This window comes from Salmo salar, chromosome ssa28 (assembly GCF_905237065.1).
Source record: "Salmo salar chromosome ssa28, Ssal_v3.1, whole genome shotgun sequence".
Taxonomy (NCBI): domain Eukaryota; kingdom Metazoa; phylum Chordata; class Actinopteri; order Salmoniformes; family Salmonidae; genus Salmo; species Salmo salar.
The window spans coordinates 19701772-19717159 of record NC_059469.1 but is presented as its reverse complement, the minus strand read 5'-3'; positions in this window follow the sequence as shown (position 1 = coordinate 19717159).

Below are 15388 nucleotides of genomic sequence, written 5' to 3'. Positions count from 1 at the left end.
TGAAGTTTCTAAGGCCATAGTCAATAGAACCAGACATACAGCAGGCACCACAATAGCTTCTCATGCATATTTGACAAGGACTGGCTTAAAAGCGACCAATTAGTCACCTGGAGAGCATGGCCCTGTGTAGCATCTGTCCAGGTGAGTGTCAAAGGGGATCAGTTTGCCTCTTACTGTCCCTTTGGGCCCAGGTGATACTGTGAAGTCATATAGCAGCTGCCACGTGGCGACCAGGTAGACTACACTAAGTGACACGCATGCATGTCCCTGTCATCTGATAGGTGAAGGTGTGGAGTACAATGGGCAGTTGGGTACAGCAGCAAGCCACACTGTAACAATATGCGTGTGAACGCTTGCCGCTTGGCATTAAAAGGCCAGTGTTCCACTCAACAGCCGGTGTTTATTTTGAGGAGCCCAGTCAGTAAAAACATTACAGCGTTCAACAACTGAAGCCTGGCTTGGCCTGTTGAACAATGAGAATGTGTAAATTGCCCTCTTATTTGCAATGTATATCAGCCATTAGTTTAAAAAAAGAATATATATATATATATATATATATATATATATATATATATATATAAAAATTGGTGCTAGAAGAGGAATACTGGAAATGTGCAGTATGCTGTTTTATGCATGCTGGTCTTAAGAGTGCAGTAAAAAGTTGCTGTGCTTTATCTGAAATTACCACTAGATGGAAGCCAAGAGTTATCGTTGAGACACCTTTGCTTTCCTTCAATATCCCTAGTTGGAATGAATATGCTGTGGCTGTGTCTGACCCTCGCTTGTTCTGGGAACCTCCACTCTGCTCGTTCCTGTGTCCTCTGCTCCAGTAGCGGTACATGGGTACAGTCACTGGGGAAGCCAAGCCAGGGAAAAAATGGCATATTACAACCTATGTGTTGTGATAATATCGTTGTTTGCTCTATAACCTGTTAGTTCCTATGCCTTGTGACCGTCATATACTGTATATAGGCTGAAGGCAGAGACAATAAGAAGACACGGTGGCAGAATATTTTCAACCACACCTTTGTTTCATCACAAAACTGGAGAGCAACATCTGTCCGGTAGAGTCCACAAAGGATATTGCATGTAACAAACAGTTACATGACCTACAGCATGGTCAATCAAGTTAATGTTTCTGACATTTTCAGACTACTAAACAACTATTGTTTTAGAACACTAGAGAGTTACAGCAAGTCGCAAAAAAACTATTTATTCCAATCAAGGTAAGCTAAATATCATGTAGCTGTCCATGGTACTGATTCATTTCTCTCTGTGTGTGTCCATAATTAGAAAAAACATGTTGACTCACCCTACTTGTAGAGAAACGCCAATGCCATCCTCTCTTTCATGTTGCTGAAACACTCTATGACTATCATACAGTACACACTTTTAGTTTTTGTTGTCTTAGGCTACCTGACTAGCTAGCCTAACTTCCTTTCATGGGCAACGATGAGCCAGCTAGTTAACATTAGCCTACTACATAGCTACATATTGAACTTCCATCCTCTCAGGCCAGTGGCACAATTTATTAATTTATGGTTGGATCAGAATTGCCGTTATAATCATTGTCTAGTACGGAGAATTAAGTAAATCCACAAGTCCAAATCCCATCCATGGCTAATTTAGGAAAGGGCCAATTTTAGCTAGCTAGCCACCGGAGGACAATACAATGAGATGCAACATCTCAAAAAAACGAATTGGTGCGCCAGGACCATTCACAGTTGAGCTCACTCAGTTTAGCTCAATGCTAATTGGCTATTAATTGGAAAAGTATGAAGCACAGAGAGTCTAAAGATACATAATTGTTCATTTTTTCTTGGTCAATTATTTTGGGAAACCTGTCTTCCCTTGGCATCCATGAATACACACCACTGCTAGGCTCCCATACATCCCTCATCTGGCTTGCTTCTGTCCCTTGGGTCAAAACTAGTGTTGCAAAATTCCAGGAACTTTCCCAGGATTTCCAGAAATCCTGGTTGGAAGATTCTGTATTTCCTGCTTATACCCTCCTCATTCCAGGTATCCTCCAACCGGGATTTGGGAAAACCAGGAAATGTATAGAATTTTGCAACCCTAGTCAAAACAAACGCTGGATCACTTGTTATTATGTATCAATTATTAATCAGGCATGCCAATGGAAAATACAAACTCATTAGGGCTTTTAAATTAAAAGGCCCCTCTGCTGTTTTGACTTGGAGTGGGTATAGGCTCAGGATGTAATGATCCTCTCTTGTTGCCAGGCTGTTAAACCAGGCTGAGCGCAGACAGCAGCATGGTTATGGGACCTTCCTCATGCATATTTGACTAGAGAGGGCTTTAAGCCGGGGCACCTGCCTCACACCTGTTGCCCATCCACAAGGAGAGTGTCCTCGCTCCGGTGGACAAGCTGCTTAAGTGGAGACTGGCCATGCAGTAGGCACCTTTCACCGCCGTTCCGTCTCACCAGGCTGGAATGGAGCAGTTAATGGAGGGGTGTCATTTGAGGGAAGTAAAGAAGGGAGTGTATGAATGGAGGGCATTTGCTGGTTTTGTTCCAGTGAGGTATGTTTAACCAGTTATATCGTACTACCAGAATAAGGTCTAAACTGATGATAAACCACAGAGTTAATAATTGAGGTGTTTGAAGCGTTGGTGGATCTACCTTTGATGTCTTTGGTGTTGACTGGGATGTGTCTGTGTGGGTGTAGGCTACTAATTTCCATCTCTCTCTGCTGTGTTAAATGTTTTGTTTGTCACAGGGCCGGAACTAGCCTTTTGGGGCCCCTAAGTGAGATTTGGTTGAGGGCCCCCCTCTTGATGGTGGAGAGAGAATTCAAGTTTCAAAGTTAATTTCCTGCAATACTACACATTTTTCCATGGTGTAGAGAAAATGTTGCAGTTTTAAAGCTAGTTTTCTGCAGTTCTACACATTTTGTCATGGGGCGGAGAGAACATTTAGCAATTTTATGTTGCTTATGCCTGGAGCCGGCCCTGGTGTGGCAGTGCCACACCTGACCTGAGTCTGTCTGGTTCAATCATGATCTATCAAGCCAGCTCAATGTTGTGCGAATGTAGATACACTTATCAATATTATTTTCACGCTTCACCTGGTGAAAAGCCCTCCTTCCTGGGTACAGTGCACTCTGGTTGATGAACAGGATCTTTAGGACATTAATCTGCATTGACAACCTTCTGATCTCTGTAATCTAGTCTGAGTAGCAGTCAGCTAACTAGTGTGATTGTGTATGTTATTGTCAGGGCCACATAGGACCTAGACAGGGGTTCTCCAGTTTTCACCACTCACTGCTTCAGACCAACAGCTGGCTGCAGCTGCTCTCCAGTTGCACCACATGCTTGAGTGAGTTAAGTGACCGGCTGCACAGCCAACACTCACTACGAAGCTTCCCACATGGCCCCCCTCAGCACAGAAGACTGCAGATGTTTTGTTCAGCACTGGTGGCAACTTCACCCCTTCAGTCCTGCAGCCTGTATTAGATCATGTGTAATTAATTCATGTATCAGTTTTAGACCTTATGGCCTGAATGCCGGGTTTCAGCGGTAACCTCATGTAACTGAATACCACATATACTGTAATGTACTCAGCTGTATGATGAAATACATTTTTAGTACACACAATATCCCTCCGGGTGTTAAGAATGCGTATTAATATTGGGGCAACTGTAGCTGAGCATTCAACACCATAGTGCCCACAAAGCTCATCGCTTAGGGGACCCTGGGACTAAACACCTCCCTCTGCAACTGGATCCTGGACTTCCTGATGGACCGCCCCCAGGTGGTAAGGGTAGGCAGCAACACATCTGCCACGCTGATCCTCAACACTGGGGCCCCTCAGGGGTGCGTGCTTTGTCCCCTCCTGTACTCCCTGTTCACCCACGACTGTGTAGCCAAGCATGACTTCAACACCATCATTAAGTTTTCTGATGACACAACAGTGGTAGGCCTGATCACCGACAACGATGAGACAGTCTATAGGGAGGAGGTCAGAGACCTGGCAATGTGTGATGCCAGAACAAAACCACTCCCTCAATGTGAACAAGACAAAGGAGCTGATCGTGGACTATAGGAAAAGGCGGGCCGAACAGGCCTCCATTAACATCGACGGGGCTGTAGTGGAGCGGGTAAATACTTTCAAGTTCCATGGTGTCCACATCACCAACGAACTATCATGGTCCAAACACACCAAGACAGTCGTGAAGAGGCCACGACAACACCTTTTCCCCCTCAGCAGATTGAAAAGATTTGGCATGAGTCCCCAGATCCTCAAAAAGTTATACAGCAGCACCATTGAGAGCATCCTGACCAGTTGCATCACGGCCTGGTATGGCAACTGCACGGCATCTGACCGTAAGGCGCTATAGAGGGTAGTGCGTATGGCCCAGAACATCACTGGGGCGAAGCTTCCTGCTATCCAGGACCTATTTACTAGGTGGTGTCAGAGGAAGGCCCCAGAAAATGTTTAAGACTCCAGTCACCCAAGTCATAGACTGTTCTCTCTGCTAACGCATAGCAAGCGGTACCGGAGCGCCAAGTCTAGGACCAAAATGCTCCTTAACAGCTTCTACCCCCAAGCCGTAAGACTGCTGAACAATTAAACAAATGGCCACTCGGACTATTTACATTGACCCTGCCCCCCCCACCTCCCTTTGTTTTTACACTGCTGCTTATTACCAATGCATAGTCACTTTACCCCTACCTACATGTACAAATGTACCTCGACTAACCTGTACCACCGCACATTGACTCGGTACAGGTACCCCCTGTATTGTTATTGTTATTTAATTGTGTTATTTTTTATTTTTTTAACTTTAGTTTATTTAGTAAATAAATATTTTCTTAACTCTATTTCTTGAACTGCATTGTTGGTAATGGGGCTTGTAAGTAAGAATTTCACGGTAAGGTCTACACCTGTTCTTTCGGCGCATGTGACATAACATTTTATTTGAAATGGGAATTGTTTTTAGTGTCGGTATAAGCATTACACAACACCTAGATGTGCTGTCCTGCCTGTGATATACATACCAGCCGTGAGGTGAGTCAGTGACCATCTCCCATTTTCAACACCTGTTTCTCCACAACATTCTGTAATAAGCTAGACTTTGATGTAAACCCTGTTCTCTCCCCTGAGTGTCTGTGCTGCTGCATTGGGGGTGGGTGGGCAGTCTTCATTTTACAGCTCATTACAGTTTCTCCGGCCTCTGGGATAGTTTCACAGTCCTGTTTCAAACAGTGGTCCCGCCTTGTCACTGAGCTGCTGAAGCACTGTTGGGATCCCTGTGAGTGAAGACAACATATGGACATTGCCCTCCCTTCCTGTTTCAAGGGAATGTTGTTCTGGCTGGGTGGACTCCTGGGAAAAAGAGTGCTACCTTTGACCTATGGGATCACTCATTTACTCTGGGCCCAGGGAGAAGATGATGGAATCTGCAGGAAGGGATGCAGCCAACCAGCTGTCACTATGAACTCCCTTCCAGTGTTTCCTTGGCCATTCTCAGGGAGGAAGGCAGGCCCTTTTGAGGGCAGAACAACAGTGCCAAAGCATTTGCCTGACGATCTGTGTTAGCCATCTCTATAGCTGTCTTCTGTTGTAGGCTTTTGGTACAAACTGTGAAGCCATGATGGGGTAGAAATAACGACAAGATGTATGGGTGTGCTGTTTATTGGTGTACATATAGTGTGTTTCTCAAGTTTGTTTCTTGCCTGTATTAATGCAATAATTTATGTGGCAGCGAGTTGAGGTTTGTGTTTTCCAAAACAACCTGACTTTTGTTTGGGGTGCATTATTCTTCTCGCTCTCTGTCTGCCCTCTCTCACTTAACAATCCCTGTTACAGTCCCCTGAACGGGCAGCTGTAGGTTTGACGTCACATCCCAGACCTGTATCTGTCTGTGCAGTAATTCAAGTAGCCAGTATTTACAGACATCAACCAACGTCCTACCGCTTCTGATGTGTCTGTCTGTCATTGGGCAGGGTGTGGGCAGAAACCTGAGTCGTTTACAATACTAAGTCCTGGAGAGACACAGTCCTCCAAACCATCCCCTGACAGGGAATAGGGTATTATCATCCCTGACACTGATCTGTTTGCTATGAGTTTTCTGTTTATCTGTTGCTGAGGTATAATATACAGAAAAGGTATTACAGGTTCAATTAAAACACTTTTTAAATTGTTTCAATATTCAGTTTAACATTGTAGAGACACAGGAGATGAGTGCTTCTTTGGTTATAGGTGTATACCATGGGGTGAGCTTTGATCATGGGATGAAATGGAGCAAACAGAAGTGTTAAAACTTCCAGAAGGCACTTTCATGTAGTGGAACATTTTCCACTGAGCATATTGGAATGAATTACATGTTTCCCCTATTTGAATGTATCTATAAGGCCCCTAAACCCCTGACTATTTTATTTCTCACAGGTTTGGCTACTTAAACTTTTGTGAGAGGTGATGAGTGATAGGCCTGTAGATGGACAGGATCGAGTGGTTTACCATAAATCTCTGGTTTGACACATGCTAGTTGATCTGCACAAATGATCACGTGTCTGAGGCTACTGCAGGATGTTTTCCAACAAAATAAACAGTTTAAACTACAGTAGGCTACCAGTAGAACTGGTCAGGGGCGGACTTAGTGATTTTGGGGCCCCAGGCAGAGGCCACTTGGAAACTACAACTCCCTACTACATCGCACAGTTTGGGCATGATCTGATTTATCTCTTCCAAATCATAGAAACTGCAGCACAATGTGCACATTGAGATCAAATGTAAAAAATTACATTGGGCAATTTTTTGTTTCAAAAACAAAAAACTAAAGAATAACTAACATTTTGGTTAATCGCTCAGCGCTACTGTAAACATGTATTACCTTTTAATGTGCCATAAATAACTTCAAAAAGTAGGTTACCTTCACACGTTCATCCAAAATAATTCCAGCATCCGAACAGTGCACTGTGCACTCACCAACTATCTCACCGGAGAAAGCATCCGAGTGAGCAAAACAGCGCCCCTCTGTCTAACTATATGTAGCCCATGTATCTGATGCCGTATGGCCAAAAAGAGTATGACATGCCTTAATCTTTTTGGCCAGACAGCATCAGATACATGGGCTACACATACTGTACAACCTCTGCCTCAAAGACGATTGCAGTGTTATCAGCAGTACCTGTCTTTTTACTAAGAAATGCATATTGTATTCCCTAGAGCCTAAGGGCCCGGGGCTGGGTTTTTACTAAACTAGCATATGGAATTGTTTTAAGATGGTCATACCAAGGATCATTTAGCTATTTGATTTGGAATTTTAGGACCACGGTAGGTATAAAATATCATTACAAATTAAATATTTGATAACATTGAATTTGGCCTTACTGCTATTAGCCCATAGAAACTCATTGAATAACAGATTCATATATGGAAAAACAGATTGCCAAAAATGTAATCAAAAGGAAGTATGTTTGGAAATGCCCTATTCACTATCATACATTTTTTGGCTCAGTATCTGGTTACATTCAGACGAGTTCCGTGACACTTGTGGAGGTTGTTGAGCAAAACGGAGAAGACCATCGGGTTCATGAGAGTCTCATCTTAGTGGGATCATATTAGTGTGTAGCCCAAACTGCTCGACGCTACAGACGTTTTCATGAGAAGACCGATTTTCTGGATGTCTCCTGGTCTGACAAACACAGCTGTAGCTCGGCCACCTTCCATCGCAGATACAAGGCCCACATTGGTGGATGCGGTGGATGGAGACTCAACCCATGCCAAGAAAACAGATGCAGTATCTCTAGTTTAAACAGATTTTAATGGGAATTTGTTTTTTGTTCATTATGCCTCGACTGGAGCATGAAAGGGCCTCAAGCGGAGAAAGAAATATGTTCAATTTTTGTATTACATTTTTAAAATCCCATCTCATGAGGCCCCTTGATGATGTGAGGCCTGAGGCAATTGCTTCTTCTGCCTATTGGTTAGTCCGCCAGTGGGGCTAGTATGTGGAATGATTCATCCAGAAGTAAGGCACATACCATTATCTTTCATGTGGATGGTAAAACAGGCTTCTGTGTGTCAGTGACATGATTAGGCTACTTAGGGAATAACGAAGTGTATTTTTCCAGGCTGTGTCTATTATGCCATGCGAGGTATTAGAAAAACATGTAGCTCAGCAGGGACAAAAACACTTGGCTGGAAAGTAGAGTAAACAAGCAAACGAAAACACACAAACATACAGTGCATTCGAAAAGTATTCAGACCCCTTGACCCCTCCACATGTTACGTTACAGCCTTATTCTAAAATGTATTAAATTATTTTTGCCCTCATCAATCTTAACACAATACCCCATAATGACAAAGCAAAAACAGGTTTTTAGAAATGTTTGCTAATTTATTCAGAATAAAAAATGTAAATATCACATTTACATAAGCATTCAGACAATTTACTCAGTACTTTGTTGAAGCACCTTTGGCAGTGATTACAGCCTTGAGTCTTCTTGGGTATGACGCTACAAGCTTGGCACACCTATATTTGCAGAGTTTCTCCCGTTCTTCTCTGCAGATCCTCTCAAGCTCTGTCAGGTTGGCTGGGGAGCTTTATTGCAGAGCTATTTTCAGGTCTCTCCAGAGATGTTCGATCGGGTTCAAGTCCGGGCTCTGGCTGGGTCACTCAAGGACATTCAGAGACTTGTCCCGAAGCCACTCATGCATTGTCTTGGCTGTGTGCTTAGGGCCACTGTCCTGTTGGAAGGTGAACCTTCGGCCCAGTCGGAGGTCCTGAGCGCTCTGGAGCAGGTTTTCATCAAGGATCACTCTGTACTTTGCTTTGTTCATCTTTGTCTCGATCCTGACTACTCTCCCAGTCTCTGCCACTGAAAAACATCCCCACAGCATGATGCTGCCGCCACCATGCTTCATGGTGCCAGGTTTCCTCCAGACGTGATGCTTGGCATTCAGGCCAAAAAGTTTAATCTTGGTTGCAAGCTCCAAGCAGGCTGTCATGTGCCTTTTTCCGTCTAGCCACTCTACCATAAAGGCCTGATTGGTGGAGTGCTGCAGAGATGGTTGTCCTTCTGGAAGATTCTCCACAGAGGAACTCTGGAGCTCTGTCAGAGTGACCGTCGGGTTCTTGGTCACCTCCCTGACCAAGGCCCTTCTCCCCCGATTGCTCAGTTTGACCGGGCGGCCAGCTCTAGGAAGAGTCTTGGTGGTTCCAAACTTCATCCATTTAAGAATGATGGAGGCCACTATATTCTAGGGGCCCTCAATGCTGCAGACATGTTTTGGCAATCTTCCCCAGATCTGTGCCTCAACACAATCCTGTCTCGGAGCTCTACGGACAATTCCTTTGACCTCATGGCTTGGTTTTTGCTCTGACATGCACTGTCAACTGTGGGGCCTTATATAGACAGGTGTGTGCCTTTCCAAATCATGTCCAATCAATTGAATTTACCACAGGTGGACTCCAATCAAGTTGTAGAAACATCTCAAGGATGATCAATGGAAACAGGATGCACCTGAGCTCAAATTCGAGTCTCATAGCAAAGGGTCTGAATACTTATCTACAGTTGAAGTCGGAAGTTTACATACACCTTAGCCAAATACATTTAAACTCAGTTTTTCACAATTCCTGACATTTAGTCCTAGTAAAAATTCCCTGTCTTAGGTCAGTTAGGATCACCACTTTATTTTAAGAATGTGAAATGTTAGAATAACAGTAGAGAGAATGATTTATTTCAGCTTTTATTTCTTTCATCACATTCCCCGTTGGTTAAAAGTTTACATACACTCAATTAGTATTTGGTAGCATTGCCTTTAAATTATTTAACTTGGGTCAAACGTTTCGGGTAGCCTTCCACAAGCTTCCCATAATAAGTTGGGTGAATTTTGGCCCATTCCTCCGAACAGAGCTGGTGTAACTGAGTCAGGTTTGTAGGCCTCCTTGCTCGCACACGCTTTTTCAGTTCTTCCCACAAATGTTCTATGGGATTGAGGTCAGGGCTTTCTGATGGCCACTCCAATACCTTGACTTTGTTGTCCTTAAGCCATTTTGCCACAACTTTGGAAGTATGCTTGGGGTCATTGTCCATTTGGAAGACCCATTTGCGACCAAGCTTTAACTTCCTGACTGATGTCTTGAGATGTTTCTTCAATATATCCACATAATTTCTGTTCTTCATGATGCCATCCATTTTGTGAAGTGCACCAGTCCCTCCTGCAACAAAGCACCCCCACAACATGACGCTGCCACCCCCGTGCTTCATGGTTGGGATGGTGTTCTTCGGCTTGCAAGCCTCCCCCTTTTTCCTACAAACATAACAATGGTCATTATGGCCAAACAGTTCTATTTTTGTTTCATCAGACCAGAGGACATTTCTCCAAAAAGTACAATCTTTGTCCCCATGTGCAGTTGCAGACCGTAGTCTGGCTTTTTTTATGGTGGTTTTGGAGCAGTGGCTTCTTCCTTGATGAGCGGCCTTTCAGGTTATGTCGATATAGGACTCGATTTACTGTGGATATAGATACTTTTGTACCTGTTTCCTCCAGCATCTTCACAAGGTCCTTTGCTGTTGTTCTGGGATTGATATGCACCTTTTGCACAAAAGTACATTCAACTCTAGGGGACAGAACGCGTCTCCTTCCTGAGCGGTATTTTGGCTGCGTGGTCCCATGGTGTTTAAACTTGCGTACTATTGTTTATACAGATGAACGTGGTACCTTCAGGCGTTTGGAAATTGCTCCCAAGGATGAACCAGACTTGTGGAGGTCTACACATTTTTTTCTGAGGACTTGGCTGATTTCTTTTGATTTTCCCATGATGTCAGGCAAAGAGGCACTGAGTTTGATGGTAGGCCTTGAAATACATCCACAGGTACACCTCCAATTGACTCAAATTATGTCAATTAGCCTATCAGAAGCTTCTAAAGCCATGGCATAATTTTCTGGAATTTTCCAAGCTGTTTAAAGGCACAGTCAACTTAGTGTATGTACATTTCTGACCCACTGGACTTGTGATACAGTGAATTATAAGTAAAACAATCTGTCTGTAAACAATTGTTGAAACAATTAGTTTTAATTACTCCAACCTAAGTGTATGTAAATTTCCGACTTCAACTGTAAATAAGGTATTTCAGTTTTTTTTTATATACATTTGCAAAAATGTATAAATACCTGTTTTCACTTTCATTATGGGGTATTGTGTTTAGATTGATGAGGAAATAAATGTATTTAATACATTTTAAAATAAGGCTGTAACATAACAAATGGTGGAAAAGGGTTAGAGGTCTGAATACTTTCCGAATGCACTGTATTTCAAGATGTCACAGAAGGGTGGAAATTGGAGAACACATAGTTTATCTCTAAGAGGGACAAGGCCTTATTCAACAATACTGTGTCATGTCTGTTGGAACAATTGAAAAACCAATGAAGCTCTTGTATTTCTTGGATGTTTTTCATTCACATAAAATAAATTAAATGTTTGAAAAGTTAATTAATCGTTGGCCATTTAGTGAGCTTGGATCCAAAAGCAATCTGATTTTCAGTCTCAGGACACCCTTCATCCAGTTTGTCTCAGAGAAAGAAGTGACCAAACAGAAACGATCTGCCGTGGTGTGGCTGAGGCCGGGTGGCCGAAGGGGGCGGTCCCCTCACACAGCCCACTGTGGTGAGAGAGAGGCGCCATAGACAGGGGCTGGAGACCCACTGAGAGGAGAGAAAACATTCAGTGGCCCTGTCTGACACCAGGGGTCAGGGGTTCAGCCCCAGCCACTGTAGGCAGCTTAGAAGGCAGGGCCCTCTCCGTGCTCACTCTGCTCCCCCCAGCGCCATCATTTTGAAGCCGGAGCAGCTGGCAGGTGTCAGGAGTTACAAAGGGCCATCTGTGCAGGGAGAACTGTCCCAACCATCCCCTCGCTCGCTACTTCATTAAACTTTCCACTTCATAAACCCAACCGGGCCAGCTCGCTGTCGCTGGCCAGCATGTGGGCCACGCTCCCAAACTTTTTTTTCCCAGCACTCACTCGGTCAGTCCACATTGCCAACCATACACAAGTGACAAGCCCCCTTTTATTTTTTTTCATCCTCAACTCTTTTCTCTATTTGGCCAGTGGGAAGAAAAAATTAAACAAAACATATTTTATTGGCAAGCTTGAGAGATGGAATTTCAAGATAAAAATGTAAATAAATAATTTACCACAGTTTTTGATATTATGAAGAACACATGATGGAAAATGGAATGTACTGAAGTGATGTAAAGTATAAAAAAAATATGTTATTATACCATTGCGAATATAATAAAATATGCATAAAAACCCCACCAGAGGTTTTTTTTCCATCAAAACTGACTTGTTGCGGATAGAAGGATGTGCGTGATGATGTATTGCACATAAAACACACTTTTGTGCTGAAGTTCTCATGTACCGAATAAAAAACATTTCATGTGTTTCCATTGTATTTTCCGCTCTATTGATTCATCTTGTGAATGGCGCCGGAGAAGATGGCCGCCGTTTTACAGGCTCCTGACCAATTGGGCTATTTTGTGTGTTTTTTGCGTTTTTTCACTTTTTTTGTACGTAATGTTTCTTATGACTGAAAAAAAAAGCTTGAGCTGGCGCACACCCAGAGAAAATGATTTAGTGTAGAGGTGCTGACTAATGGTGAATAAACTGTAAGCTATAAAAACAGTCGCACACTCCATATGTATAACCTCCCAGTCATTTATTAGTTAAAAACCACCAACGTTTCGGCATCACTGTGCCTTCTTCAGAGTAATGTCATAAATGCTTGAACCAGGTTATGTAGACAAACAGTGCAATTAGTGCAACCAATGACAATAGTGAGGGGTGTGTCGTAATTGCTAGGTTGATCAGAATGAATTGAGCGAAACTGTTGAAAGACAATAGCCTACAGCATATCGAATATATTATGCCATTGTTATCAGTAGCATTAGCATAACATTAGCATCAACATTCATTGTTTCATTTAATTTCCCCTATATATTTAAATATGTCCAATTTCATTAAATGTTTTTGTTACATGTAATCTTTTGGTTGTACGCTGATAAGCTGTAGAAAGAATACATTAGTTTACAAGACCTGTTCACAGAAATGATCATTTGTCACAAGAAGGGCCTGAGATCAGTCAATATTCAGACCACTAGGGGTGAGTGTTTTTAAATAGGTTGTCCAGTAGGCCTCCCCCTGTAGTAGTAGGAGCTCGATGTTACCTCCTCTCCTTGGTAGAGCAACATGCTCAATGCCTGTGTATTTATTTGAGGGAGTAGATGGAATGGTTAGCTTCAACAAAGTGAGCTGCTACTGCATAGTCAGTGTTCTTACGCCTGATTGAGCTGCGGTGTTCAGCTATGCGTTGTTTTAATTGTCTTTTTGTTTGTCCTATGTAGGCTTTCCCTCATGTACAGGTGATGAGATAGATTACTCCCTTGGTCTTGCATGAGATGATACCCCTAACAGGGATTTTTCGACAAGTATCGAAAAGTATCATTTTCAATTGATTGAAAATGAGACATGGCATTCTGCACAAAGGCAAAAAGTGTAACACTTTGGGCTTCGTGGGTGTGGAGTCAGGCGCAGGAAGCAGGAAAATGTTTGGTACAATATGTAATTTAATAAGTACTGAAAACCAAGGAAATATGTCCAAAACACAACAGGGCGAAATATTAACCCCGAAGTCCAAAATACATGTACCACAAAACATACAAAGTGACGACACGTAACAAGCCCGCACACAGAACAGGTGGAGAGGCGGGCTTAAATAATACAACTAATTACTAATGGGAAACAGGTGTAACTCATAAAGACATAACTAACAGAAAAACGAAAAAGGGATCGATGGCAGCTAGTAGGCCGGTGACGACGACCGCCGAGCACCACCCGAACAGGGACAGGAACCGCCCTCGGCAGTAGTCGTGACAGTACCCCCCCGACGCTCGGCTCCCGCAGCGCGCCGACACCGGTCTCGAGGTCGACCCGGAGGACGAGGCGCAGGGCGATCCGGATGGAGGCGATGGGAATCAACTAACAATGATGGATCCAGTATGTCCCCCACCGGGACCCAGCACCTCTCCTCCGGACCGTACCCCTCCCAGTCCACGAGGTACTGCAGGCCCCCCACCCGGCGTCTAGAGTCCAGAATGGAGCGTACTGTATACGCCGGGCCCCCCTCGATGTCCAGAGGGGGCGGAGGGACCTCCGGCACCTCACCGTCTTGTAGGGGACCAGCTACCACCGGCCTGAGGAGAGACACATGAAACGAGGGGTTAATACGATAATAAGAAGGGAGTTTTAATCTATAACACACCTCGTTTATTCTCCTCAGGACTTTGAAGGGCCCTACACACTGCGGACCCAGCTTCTGGCAGGGCAAGCGGAGGGGCAGGTTTCGGGTCGAGAGCCAGAACCTGTCTCCTGGTGCGAATATGGGAGCCTCACTGCGGTGGCGGTCAGCGCTCCTCTTTTGCCTTTCTCCTGCTTGTTTAAGGGATTCCTCCACAGCTCTCCAGGTGTCCTTGGAGCGCTGTACCCAATCCTCCTCCGCAGGAGCCTCGGTCTGACTCTGATGCCATGGTGCCAGGACCGGCTGGTAGCCTAACACACACTGGAAAGGCGACATGTTAGTGGATGAGTGGCGGAGTGAATTTTGCGCCACCTCAGCCCAGGGTAAATACCTCGACCACTCACCTGGCCGGTCCTGGCAGTACGACCGCAGAAACCTACCCACCCCCTGGTTCACTCTCTCCACCTGCCCATTGCTCTCGGGGTGATAACCGGAGGTCAAGCTAACCGAGACCCCCAGACGCTCCATAAACGCCCTCTATACATGGGACGTGAACTGGGGATCCCGATCAGAGACGATGTCCTCCGGCACCCCGTAATGCCGGAAGACATGGGTGAATAGAGCCTCCGCAGTCTGTAGGGCGATAGGGAGACCGGGCAACGGGAGGAGACGGCAGGACTTAGAAAACCGATCCACAACTACCAGAACTGTGGTATTCCCCAGAGACGGGGGAAGATCGGTAAGAAAGTCCACCGACAGGTGAGACCACGGCCGTTGTGGAACGGGGAGGGGTTGTAACTTCCCTCTAGGAAGGTGCCTAGGAGCCTTGCTCTGGGCACATACCGAACAGGAAGAGACATAAAACCTCACGTCCTTAGCCAAGGTGGGCCACCAGTACTTCCCCCTAAGGCCTTGCACTGTCCTCGCCACACCAGGATGACCCGACGAAGGTAGCGTATGAGCCCATCGAATCAATCGATCACGAACACCAAGCAGAACGTATTTACGACCGGTTGGACAATTTGAAGGCGCAGGCTCCATTTGCAACGCCCGCTCAATGTCCGCGTCCACCTCCCATACTACTGGTGCTACCAGCTTAGAGGCTGGAAGGATGGGAGT